An 11683-nucleotide genomic window follows, 5' to 3' on the forward strand; every position below is an offset into this window, starting at 1 on the left:
TCCAGCAATCATAATCATAATCAAAGCTGAATTTCTGCCAGAGAGGAAGAGAGGAAGGATTGATTCAAACACCAGTGGTCCTGCTCTGCTCTCTGGCCTCCAGTGTGAGAGAGCTGCCAGACATCAGACAGCAGCAGCGTTAAAAATACATGTATACCACTCCTCATCACTTATTGATGACCTCTCCTCCCTTTATGTTTATGAGGTGAGAGGCCTCCAACGGTGACCCCGAGGACCCGCCGAGGTGTCCCACAAGCTGCCTGCTCCTTCTAATTGAGGCTCCATCGCTCACGTACACGGAATAGCGCAACGCAAGGGTCACCAGTAAATAGCACACAGTCGCCATTATGTTTAAGGGAAAAGTTAGCAGACTCAGTTCGGAATGTTCATTCGTTATACAGTGCTCCAGTGATGTCACGCGTCCGTCCAGTTTCCATGACAACACTAAATACGAGCTGCGCTTAAAACTAGCTATCGTCTGGTACAACTATTCCTCGATTACAACTTACATTACAACTATTCCTCGATCAGTGTTAGAGTACTCTACCCATCTCTGTGTAATACTAAGATAAATATTAGTGATATTTACTGTAGTACTTACTGCCGAGCTAGCAAAATTAGCTTACCTAATGTAGCTTTTGTCTGCTAGCTAACACGGACATGTAGCCTACCTGTGTGTCAGTCAACAGAACCTTCACACGAAGAGTTCGTACGTCCTTTACAAATCTGGTTAAACATTGATGGGATGCGTCCATGGATTTCAGGTGAAGCTCCTCCGTGTTGTGCTCACTCTTCATGTTCACTATAGTTAGCCATGTCCATATCTTATGGCATGTTTTCCATCTCTGTCTCACACGGGTCGATCCCGACAGCGGCCATTTTGTTTATGCATCTTTCTCTCATACATTTGTTAAACATGTCCACATATTTTGTTTGTGTTGGTGTCCGCGTGCTGCCATTGCCGGCCACGATGGTGCGGATCACTTCGGGTTCAGACTTGTTTCGTAGACAAAGCAGTAGTGATGTGTGATACCACCGATACTGAGTAAAATTGAAGCGGGTACCGGCGATACCGACCTGGTACTTAGTGCAAAAGACACTTAATTTTCCTGCTAAGTCTAAAACAAAAAAAGTGCTGTAATTTAAATCTTGGCTTCCTAAAAAGAATATCACTATGGTCTATACAAAACATGTTACATACATTTTTTGAACAAAATCATTCTTAGTGAGATTTTAATCTGATCATTTCTGCCTATTTTGTTTTAGGGCCTGTTGTCATCAAATAAACTGCTGCGGGCCACAACACCCAACTGTTTTTACTCAGATGTGAAAATGGCTGCAAACAGATGTGCAATTATACAACTGTACAGTTTTGAAAAGCATTAGTGGAGCCTCCTGCACAAACAACAAGAATGCAGCAAGTGGTTTCTGGATGGTAAGTCAACAACAAAACTCTTGTCTTTTCCACAACTAAAAGACAAGAGTCTTTTAGACCAGCTGACCAAATAGGCTGGAACTCAGTTTGGGTTGCTAGGTAACAAGCGGAACTCTGCTGGGGTTGCTAAGTAACGGCTGTGTTTTGGCAAACACAACACCCCTAGGCAGTGTTAGGTCTGATTAGGTCTCTAATTGTGTTAAGTTTTGTTCCGTAAGATAAAAAGAGACAAACAGGGTTTTAGGTAAAAAATAATGAGGCAAATTTGTATTTTAATCATTTGTCTTCTGTCAGAGAGAATGTTGACTCGCCCCAACAGAAGAGACTAAACACATCGGAGTAGCCCTAAAAAATAAACTGATCAACTATGTTACCATAAATATACAATAATGTTTGAAATATTTTGTTTGTCCGCCAGGCTGCACAGTGGAGCAGTTGGTAGAGCTGTTGCCTTGCAGCAAGAAGGTTCTGGGTTAGATTCCCGGCCCCGGTCTTTCTGCATGGAGTTTGCATGTTCTCCCTGTGCATGCGTGGGTTTTCTCCGGGTACTCCGGTTTCCTCCCACAGTCCAGAAACATGACTGTCAGGTTAATTGGCCTCTCTAAATTGCCCCTAGGTGTGAGTGTGTGTGTGCATGGTTGTGTCCTGTGTGTCTCTGTGTTGCCCTGCGACAGACTGGCGACCTGTCCAGGGTGACCCCGCCTCTCGCCCGGAACGTTAGCTGGAGAGGAACCAGCAAACCTCCTGACCCCACTGAGGGACAAGGGTGAAAGTGGATGGATGGATGGATGGATGGATGTTTGTCCGCCATTTTGTAGTGAATTTGCTTCCTTGTTTGGGATCATTTTCCTGTTTTTACCAAACTTCACCTAAAGGACAGATGATCCCATATTGGAGTCAATGTTGACTCTGAGTGTTTTCACACCTGATGGGGAGCAAAACTGAAACAATTGTTACATTTTCAAACTGCTGCGCTTCCAAACTGCATTAAAATTTTTTAAGACATAATCTACAAAAGAAAACAAACAAAAAAAACCAAAACAAATAAGTGAATTTGCCACAAATAATTTACAAAAATGTGCAAATACCGAACTGTGACTGTGGTTTAAACATACAGACCTTCAATAGAATCATTTAAAACATCCTCATGTGTTGGAATGGCCTAGTCAAAGTTCAGACATATTCCAATTAAGAATCTATGTTCAGTTTCACTCTCACTAGTTACACAGAACTGATGCTTTACTGTGTGTTAGCTTCAAATATAAGAGCGCATGGAAAAAAATGCTTTTATTTTAACAATATACTATTTTTACAGTGTAGAATTTAAATAGTTAAATTCCACTCAAACTTTGGAAGGAATTGTTTTTCCGACCTCTTGAATGTCACTGAGAAGAACGTCATTTTGGCTTGAAGGAATGCTACTTCTGATATTTAAAAAGTTAGCGTGGTTTGATTATATGTTAAAACGACTTGCCATACTCCAGGGGGCATGTTTAAAACAATCTGAGGGGTTTAAAATTGGTTAAAACGCAGATTTTTTTCTCTTTTTTTGCATTATTTAGAGTTATAAAAACAGCGGCCCAGATGGAGATGCCAGTTATAAATTGTTTGTGGGGAAATATGTGATGTGTTGTGGATTTTTTCCATTTGTTTGTTTATCTTCTGTACTTCTGTCAGTGTTTACAAATGCGATGAATTATTCGGCGCGGCGCGTTTGTCCTTTAAGAAGACGCTGATATTCTTGGGGAAAAAGTGTTACGAGAGCAGTCAGGGAAAGTTGATTCCCATAAACAGGCTAAGTTGAGACATCTGTAGTGAGAAACCACTTGAATCGGCGCGGCACATCACAGCCTGTTTACTTTTTTTATTGTGTATTCTCGGGAATTTGTTGCGTTTTCTTTATTATTCTTATTATTAGGGCTGAGTTTGGGTGTCAGTACCCATCAGGCCTGTGTGAGTCTCTGTGAAGGCGACGCCACAGACGGAGCGTCACATCCAGTTAGCAGACACCCAGCGCGCTAAAGAGGTTAAACTGCTGCGCCTGGCACAGCCAATTGTATTGAAAGCCGTTTGAAGCCGGGTTTCTCTCCTTCCTCTTGCATCACGCTTCACACGCTTTATTCGGGTTGCCACTCCAGACAAACTTCAAACCTGTGTGTGTACAGGTGTGGGTGTCTGTGTTCATGAGTGTGTGGGTGAGTGTTTGCGGCTCCAGAGGCCTTTGGTGTTGTTTGTTTGCGCTGCTTTCCTTTCTATAAACCGGGCTTCTGATCTTCCAGCCAACATGCCTCCAAATTCCTCTGCCGTTCCCGGCGCCATGTAAATAAATCGGTGTCAGCTCGGCTGATGATGAAACGAGCAGCGACACAATCCTGGAAAAAAACAAAAAAACGCGCAGCTTCTTCTTCTTCTGCGGTGTGAAAGTGTGAGATCTGCGGCTGCAGGGAGTTTTATGCGTCTTTCTGTCTTCCACTCTTAGCAGGACGTCCAGGTGGGACGAGTGTCCACAAATTATACTCAAGTAAAGGAAAGTTACATAATCAGATGAGCTAAAAGGTAAAGTCAGGTGGAAATGTTAGTATTATCAAAATTAAAATCATTTACATAAATTACAAAATCAGTCTGGTAAACTTGTGGTTAAAATAACTTTGTTCTTCATTTAGTGAAGTGAAATGAGTATCCAGTTTGGGATTAAATTGTCCAAATTACCCAGTTTCCTTAGCTGAAATTAGCCAGATTTTGGGTTTAAATTAACCAGTTTTGAGTTTAAATTCACCAGTTTTGGGTTTAAATTCACCAGTTTTGGGTTTAAATTCACCAGTTTTGGGTTTAAATTCACCAGTTTTGGGTTTAAATTCACCAGTTTTGGGTTTAAATTCACCAGTGTCGGCTCCTATAGAGGTGAAAAGTTTGGACTCCTGGTCTCTAACCGCACCTTGTTAGCCCGCGCTGCTCGCGGCCCGGAGTTATGGCTCTGTCGGGCCAGCGGTCGGGGTCCTCCGAGGCAAATGGCGTGTCACGAAGTGGTCAGTGAAGTCGGCTGTCTTCCTCACCGCCACCGGTCTCGCTTGTCCAATTAGGGGCTCTTTGGCCCCCCTTCACGTCCCCAACATGTCCGCCTTTGACTGATTCCCCGACACCTCCGGCCCCTGAGATGGAAACACCTGACAGAGCGAATGAGTCCAGGTTCGCTTGAGGAGAGAGACGAGGACAAACAGAAATAATCCTCTTTGTTTTCACTCACTCTGTCCTGCAAAAGAATTCAACTTTTTAAAAATACCAGATTTTAAAATCAATACAGATTCTGCATATATGGATGAAGCATAAACAGCCTGCTCATTATGTGACAAATCTGTTTGCCATACCGGTTCCTTATAGTGATTCTTTGGGTTTCTGTCAGATATTCTGAGGGTCATGAAGATGGAAAAGAAAAGAAACAAAGTCAGAAGACGGAGAGCTGAGAGGAAAAGGGCAGAAGGGGGGAAGGATGCCAGGGAAGCGGCGGAGGCTCTGGGGATTGCAGCTGGCGTGCGTCAGGCTGGCTGGGCGCGGCGGCGGCCGCCTCGGCGTCCCTTGATCTCGCGCAGAGGCGGGTTTTCAGCAGGCCTGCGGTGCCAAGGCGCCGCCATCCAAACCTGGAACCGTCCTCATCCTCCCTGCGGACGCTTGGAAAAGCAGAGAGAAAACACACGGGAAGAGCGCGTGCATCTGCAGGACGGATATTCATGCATGCATACACCGCTGACAGGCCGTACACACATGTTCCCGTGGTAACGATGACAATGTCAACACATGCTGCTGCACATCCTGAGTCATAATGAACTAGAGGAACGGATCCGTCTTTTCTTCTTCGAGGGTTTTCTCTGACAATTTGTCGCCTGCCTCATGGCTGCAGGTTGGATTCGGACCCTGAGGAGGAGAATGAGGAGAGACGGGAAATAAAGGCAAACACAACCAGAGTGTGTTTATATATGGCAACCCGATCCGGATGAAAAGATGTGCCACTCTGCGACCGAGTTGTTGCCTTCAATTAGGCTCGACACGAAAATGAGAGCAGAGAGGCGAAGGCTGAAGGCGAAGCGAGGAGAGACCGAGTCATGAGAAGCAGCTCAGACACAGATGAAGAGCAGAGGGTGTTAGGGAACTGTTAGGGATCATTTAGAAAGGAAAAACAGGAGTACATTCCTGCCAAAAAACTCTGGAGATCTGAGATTAATCTACGAAAAATTCTAGAAAAAAAATTGGAGATTTTGAGTTTCAATTTGGTTTTTTTTTTACCTTTGAAAGTCAGAAAATAAAAATAACAAACTCAAAAAGTAAACCTTTCAAGGTAATACATTTCTAACTTTTTTCTAGAACATTTTTTGAAATACATTCTTCAAGAAAAACTTGGAAATTTGAGTCTCAGAATTTTTTTTATAAAATCTTAGAAATTTATGAGTTTCAACTTTTGAAACTTAGCTTTCCAAAGGTTAAAAAATTTGTTGTGATTTTTAAAACTCAAGAATGTTTCTGGAAAAAAAAATTGGAAGTCTCTGAGTTTTTCCTAGCGAATTTTCAATTTTTCACATTCAGAAATTTTCCTTGTTTTTTTTCTACAAAATCCTGAGAAAGATTTTAAAATTTGAGTTTTATAGTAAATTTTTGAGCATTCAAACTCAGAAATTTTCATGTTTTTTTTCAATCAATCAATCAATCAATCAATCAATCAATCAATCAATCAATCAATCAATCAATCAATCAAATTTTATTTGTATAGCACATTTCAGCAACAAGGCATTTCAAAGTGCTTTACATGATTAACATAAAAACAGCATGTGACATTGAATAAACAGTGAGAAAGAGATTTAAAGATAAAAACATTAAAACCTGCACCCCCTTTAGGACTTCAGTTAAACGTTGTTTAACTGGGCTTAAACCTCAGAGTTTTAGTTAAAACACTGCTTAACAAGGGTAACTTTAGTTAAACAACGTTTAACTGGGACGTTTTCCGGGGGGCTTTACATCATTAAAATGTAGAAAAGAAATAAAAAGAAATTAAAAACATTAAAGACATAAAAAGAGATTTTTAAAAAAAAAATTCAAGAAAATTTTAGAGATTAATTTCAAAATTTCTCTGATTTTCTACCAAATTTTCAGCTTCTCAAATTCAAATTTCCTTTTTTAATTTGGAAAATCTTTGATAACCTCAAAATCGCTGATTTGTTTTTTCTAGCAAATGTTCAACTTTTGAAACTTGTAAATTTCCAAGGTTTTTTTTTTTTTTTTTTTTGGATTAGTCTCAAAATTTAAATAGATTTATTTCTTGCAAAGTTTTGACTTTTAAAGTCAGAAATTTTAACTTTGCTTTTAGAATATTTTTGAGACCACTCTCAAAATTTCTGAGATTTCCTAGCATATTTTTGACTTCTGAAACCCTAATGACCATTCGTCTGCATCATGTTGAGCTGAAGCTAGAAAATGGATCCTGATTTAAATGTAAAGGTTGGCTTTCACACTGCACTGAGTCAAATGAAGAAACCTTTGAGGAACCTGTTCCCCTCCTCGCCTGTGGGGGTGCTGCATTAATAACCACTGAAGGAAACAACATGAAAACCTCTGAAGAAAAAACTAAGTGCAACTTCCTTCTTCTTTAGTGGTTGAAGGATTTCTCTTTTGTCTTGGTGACAAACGACAACTCATTTCTCATGCTAATGCTAGGCTAGCACTAAGCTAGAGGGTTTGTTTTGGTTGTATTTACCCAGAATGCTCTCCGCTGTAGTTCACGTCCTGTTTTTAGAGCAATCTCCGGTCTGCTTGGCGTTCACATATGCATTTGAACTGCACCAGTGTTCACTTCAAACTGAGACCGAGGTTTGCAGGTGAACCAGAGTTTGATTTTTTGAGTTCAATTACGTTTTCTCACTTTCCCAAACACACCAGACTTTCTGGGCAAACAAACTAGAGTTCAGTTAAAGCGAACTAAACAGGGCTGGTGTGAATGATGCACCCTGAATTTCCAAATCTTTGTAGGAAAGCTCGCATCTGCTTTAGTTGATTACAGTTTTTAATGTTGTGTGGTTGTTCTGCAGCAGGAGGGACTGGTGCACTTCACAAAGTAGTTTTCATCCAGAGGAATTAGGTGTAAATACTCAATAAAGATCTCAAGGAATCAACCAGGAAGTCACACATCGAATATTTTTCTACTCCAAAATAAGAAGAAAGAGGCCAGCGTTGGAAATATCCACTTCCTTGCTTCCTTACGCCTGCGTACAACGGAGGGTTTTATTTTGGATGCTTTTATCACCTGCTCACCTGAGATTCCCTGGAAGCTATTAATTTAAAGCCACAAAGTTTACTGCCTCCGTTAAAGGAGGAAAAAGGGTAAAGGAAGAAAGAGGGAGGGAGGGAAGGAGAGAAAAGGCAAAGAGTATCTTATTGTTTTTATTAGATCCATTCCCTGGGTGTCCTGGTCAATAATGACTCGATATATTAGCGGGCGCCTTGCTATTTGCGCTGTTTTCCGCGTGTTTTCCCTGCCGGTGATTGAGCGGAGCTATTTTCACGAGCGGAGGCGGCTGAGGGGACCAGAGAGGCTAACGCGTGTTTGATCAAAGTTTATGTGAAATTTCCCGGGGCCTCCTGTGGGAGCTGCTGTTTATGAACTGTAATAAAAAGAGTCATTTTGACGGCGTGACCCTGCCGCGCCGGGTGAAGGATTTGGTTATGTCTCTGTTTGCAAGGAGCAGGAGGTGGAGCGGGAGACGGGAGGAAAAGCTGGATGGGTTTTCGGAGGAAGGCGGATCACGCAGCGGCGAAGGATGGGAGTAAAAAAAAAAAGAAAAGGAGAGTGTTGGAAAGACGAGTGAACAGAGGGGATTACAAGCCTCGGTGTTGTCTCAGCAGCCAGCCAGCACCTCTTAATGAAACACTTTGGTTCAATTCCTGACTCATCCCGCGCCGCCTGATCAGCTTTGTCCCCCACAATCCTCCTCTCCTCTGAATTTAATGCATCGTAAATGAGAAATTAGAATGCAGGAGACTCTCAAACACGGGAACCAAGAAGAGAAGATGAATCTTATCGAGTGTGCTACGAAGAAACCGCGTCGATAAGAAGGTATAAATAGTAACCTTTGAGAAAATCAAATAATGTTGACCTTTTGCTAAGTCGATAAGATAATCCTCCATGCTCCTTTCTGCCTGCGGAGATGCTTGAACAGTATTATGCTTTTAATGAAGTGATGAACAGTCTCCGGGCTGCGAAGATTACCGCCGGACTTGGACAGATGCTTTCCAAAAGCTACTAAATGATAGGTTAATATTAACATTAGCTCGCCTGAAATCATCCTTTCCAGCATTTTGCCTCTGCATGCATTGCTTCAGAAAATCACTCTGAATTTCTTCAAACTTCTCCAGACTTCCTTGTAACCTTTTAAAGTGATCTTAAAATAGTTCCTGTAGGTCTTCTAAAGTGTTTTTTTAGACTCTGGTGGCTTTATCACTGATTTTCTTTCCAGTACTTGTGTGTATTTATGTAAATATATGAAAATTTTAACTAGAAGACATAGATTAATCTCTACAAAACTGTCCTCAGCAGATTAAACATGTCTGTAAGAAATTCATCAACTGGTGAGGTCTTGTTCATCACCTCGACAGTTTCCTGGTTATCACCTTGGAGCAAAAATGTTATTTCCTGTCTGTCAAACTCTGTCATGTTTGGTGTTTTTCATAGATTCAGTTACAGAAATGGGAATAAAGAGCATCACTAAGGTTGGTGTATGGCATTACATATCAGCCAAAAATGTTTATGGGTTTCAGAGGGCCTTGGCAAAAATATTGGTGAAGTCTTAGTTAAGTCTTGACAAGATAAAGACAAATTATTGGTAAGGTTTTGGCAAGATCATGTTAAAATATTGGTCCCAATAAGGTCTCTACATGACATGTGTAAAGTATCTTGGTAAGTCATTGGTAAGGTCTTGTCAACATATTGGTACAGTCATGGTAAGGTCTTTGTAAGATCTAGTCAAGACTTGAGTAAATTATCAGTAAGGTCTTGACAAGATGTGGGTAAATTATTTGTAAGGTTTAGGCAAGATTATGTCAACATATTGGTACATATTGGTAAGGTCTTACCAAAAAGGTCGTGTCTTACCAAAACATGAGTAAAGTATTGGTAAGGTCTCAATATTTTACCAAACACATGTTAAGTATCAGTAAGGTTTTGTAAATGTACCGGTAAGGATAACTAGTGATAACGGTGGTCATTTATTGGTGAGGTCTTGGTGAGATATGGGTCTTTGTAAGGTCTTGTCAACAAAGTCTTGATAAGTTGTGGGTAAAGTATCTGTACAGACTTAGTAAGATATTGGTAAGGTCTTATGTCTTATCATGATGGGGTAAAGTATCAGTACGTTCTTAGGAAGACATTGTAAGGTCTAGTAAAATCTTGACAAAATATAGGTAAAGTACCTTTTGTCAACATATTGGTTGCCAACATATTGGTAAGGTCTTGATATTTTATGGGTAAAATATCAGTACGATCTTGGTAATGTATTGTTAAGGTCATAATAAGGTCTTATGGTAAAGTCTAAGACCTAGAAAGGTCTTTGTAACATGTTGACAAGTTGTGAGTAAAGTAAGATATTGTAAGGTCTTAATAAAGTCTTGACAAAATATCGGTAAAATACTGGGAAGGTCCTGAGATATCTGTCTTTACCCACAACAATATGTTACCAATATGTTGGTAAAATCATAAATAAATGTTGTCATTAAGTGTCCTTTGGTAAATAATGACGCTTTTAAAGCAAAGTTGCATTAAAACTTGCATTCAAAATTAAATAAAAGTGTCAACTTTGCTTTAAAATATCATTATTTAAGGAATAATGCAAATTTGACACTTTTAATGTAACTTTGCATAAAAAGTGTCATTGTATACTGAATGACGCTTCATGACAGCAGTCATAAACATTCATAAAGACTCCTTTATCTTCATGATTCTCATATCAGGCTTATGCACAACTCTACAAAGGCTAACTGCTTGCTGGGAAAGTGTAAGGAAGTAATAGATGATCCAAGACTTTTGCACAGCGCTATGAAAGGAAAGACGTCGGCTTTAAGTTAAGGAAATCAGAACAGCCTCCCAGTTCAAGCTGCGCTCCGCTTCTCTAAATAAACCCAGCAGGTCAATGAAATCTGCAGGAGAATCGGTGAAGCTGCGCTGCGACGACGCTCCCGTCTGAGATTTATCACGAAAGAAAAATCAATGCGGCAGAGAAGGATCACAGCGAACACCAGAGACCCATCAGCTGTAATAGCCATCACGACACGCACCACTTAAAGAAAAAACACACATCTGTCAGACGAGGCGGTTTGCAGGAAAACACACGAGAGCCTCTCCTAATTTCCTTTCTTATATTGAAGGTCTTTAATGTGGAAATAAAAAGAAACTGAGGAAGATTATTTGTGCATCTGTTCAATAACATGTCCTGGACTTCCTGCAGGCCAAACATGAGCATGCACATCCATCACAGAGCTCACCTATGGGTCCGTGGCTGCATGCCACTCACACTCACACACACACACGCACACCCCCCCCCCCCCCCACACACACACACACACACAGAGGCAGGCAGGCAGGCAGAGGATTATTGAGGTGGTATCAAACAGGAATAATAAAGCAGGTTCTTAAGATTTTAATAAGAATAAAATGAAACAGTAACCACCAAGGGGCCAGCAGGGTTAATCCCTTCTATATTACTGAAAATAAAAAGAGGATAAAAACAGACAGGAGGGCAGAGCTGCTGCTGCTGCTGCAGGAGGAGGGAGAGCGAGGAAGAGGAGGAGGGGGCTGCAGGGATGAGAGCGAAGAATATGCCATCAAAAGTGGATCCAGTTAAAAGGGATTGAAATTAACAAGCAGGTTTTAAAATAGAACCTATAATTTTCTTCCACATGCAGAAAAACGGCTGAGTTTAGGCCTGAGTGTCACTTCTTCTTCTTCTTCTTCTCCTCCAATGTCAGCGCGCGAGCAGATGGCATGAAACAGTTGGCAGGAGAGCGCGAGCGTGAATATCTGTTTACTAATAACCCTTTAATTACTTCAGATGGGCAACGGGATCAAACACGCGGACCCACTCAGGAATTAGCCTTAAATGAGACCGGACTGGAAACCCGGCCGAACCCCCCGGCGCTGCAGCGGGCCAGAACTTTTGCTGTGAAAAGTGGCGCTTTGAAAACCCGTTACAGACGGGATATTCTGTCTTTATTTTT

At 41.1% G+C, this 11683-nt stretch overlaps 1 long non-coding RNA gene across 1 annotated transcript; it reads left to right on the top strand.

The window, feature by feature from the left end:
* LOC145554429 (uncharacterized) lies at positions 1 to 10510 on the top strand. The gene is made up of 3 exons (XR_014090389.1): positions 1 to 764; positions 1267 to 1435; positions 10421 to 10510. It is a non-coding gene; the product is annotated as an uncharacterized LOC145554429 (long non-coding RNA).
* The last annotated feature ends 1173 nt before the right edge of the window (positions 10511 to 11683 follow it).

The sequence above is a fragment of the Poecilia reticulata genome, chromosome 12 (assembly GCF_904066995.2).
Source record: "Poecilia reticulata chromosome 12, P_reticulata-male-v2, whole genome shotgun sequence".
Taxonomy (NCBI): Eukaryota; Metazoa; Chordata; class Actinopteri; order Cyprinodontiformes; family Poeciliidae; genus Poecilia; species Poecilia reticulata.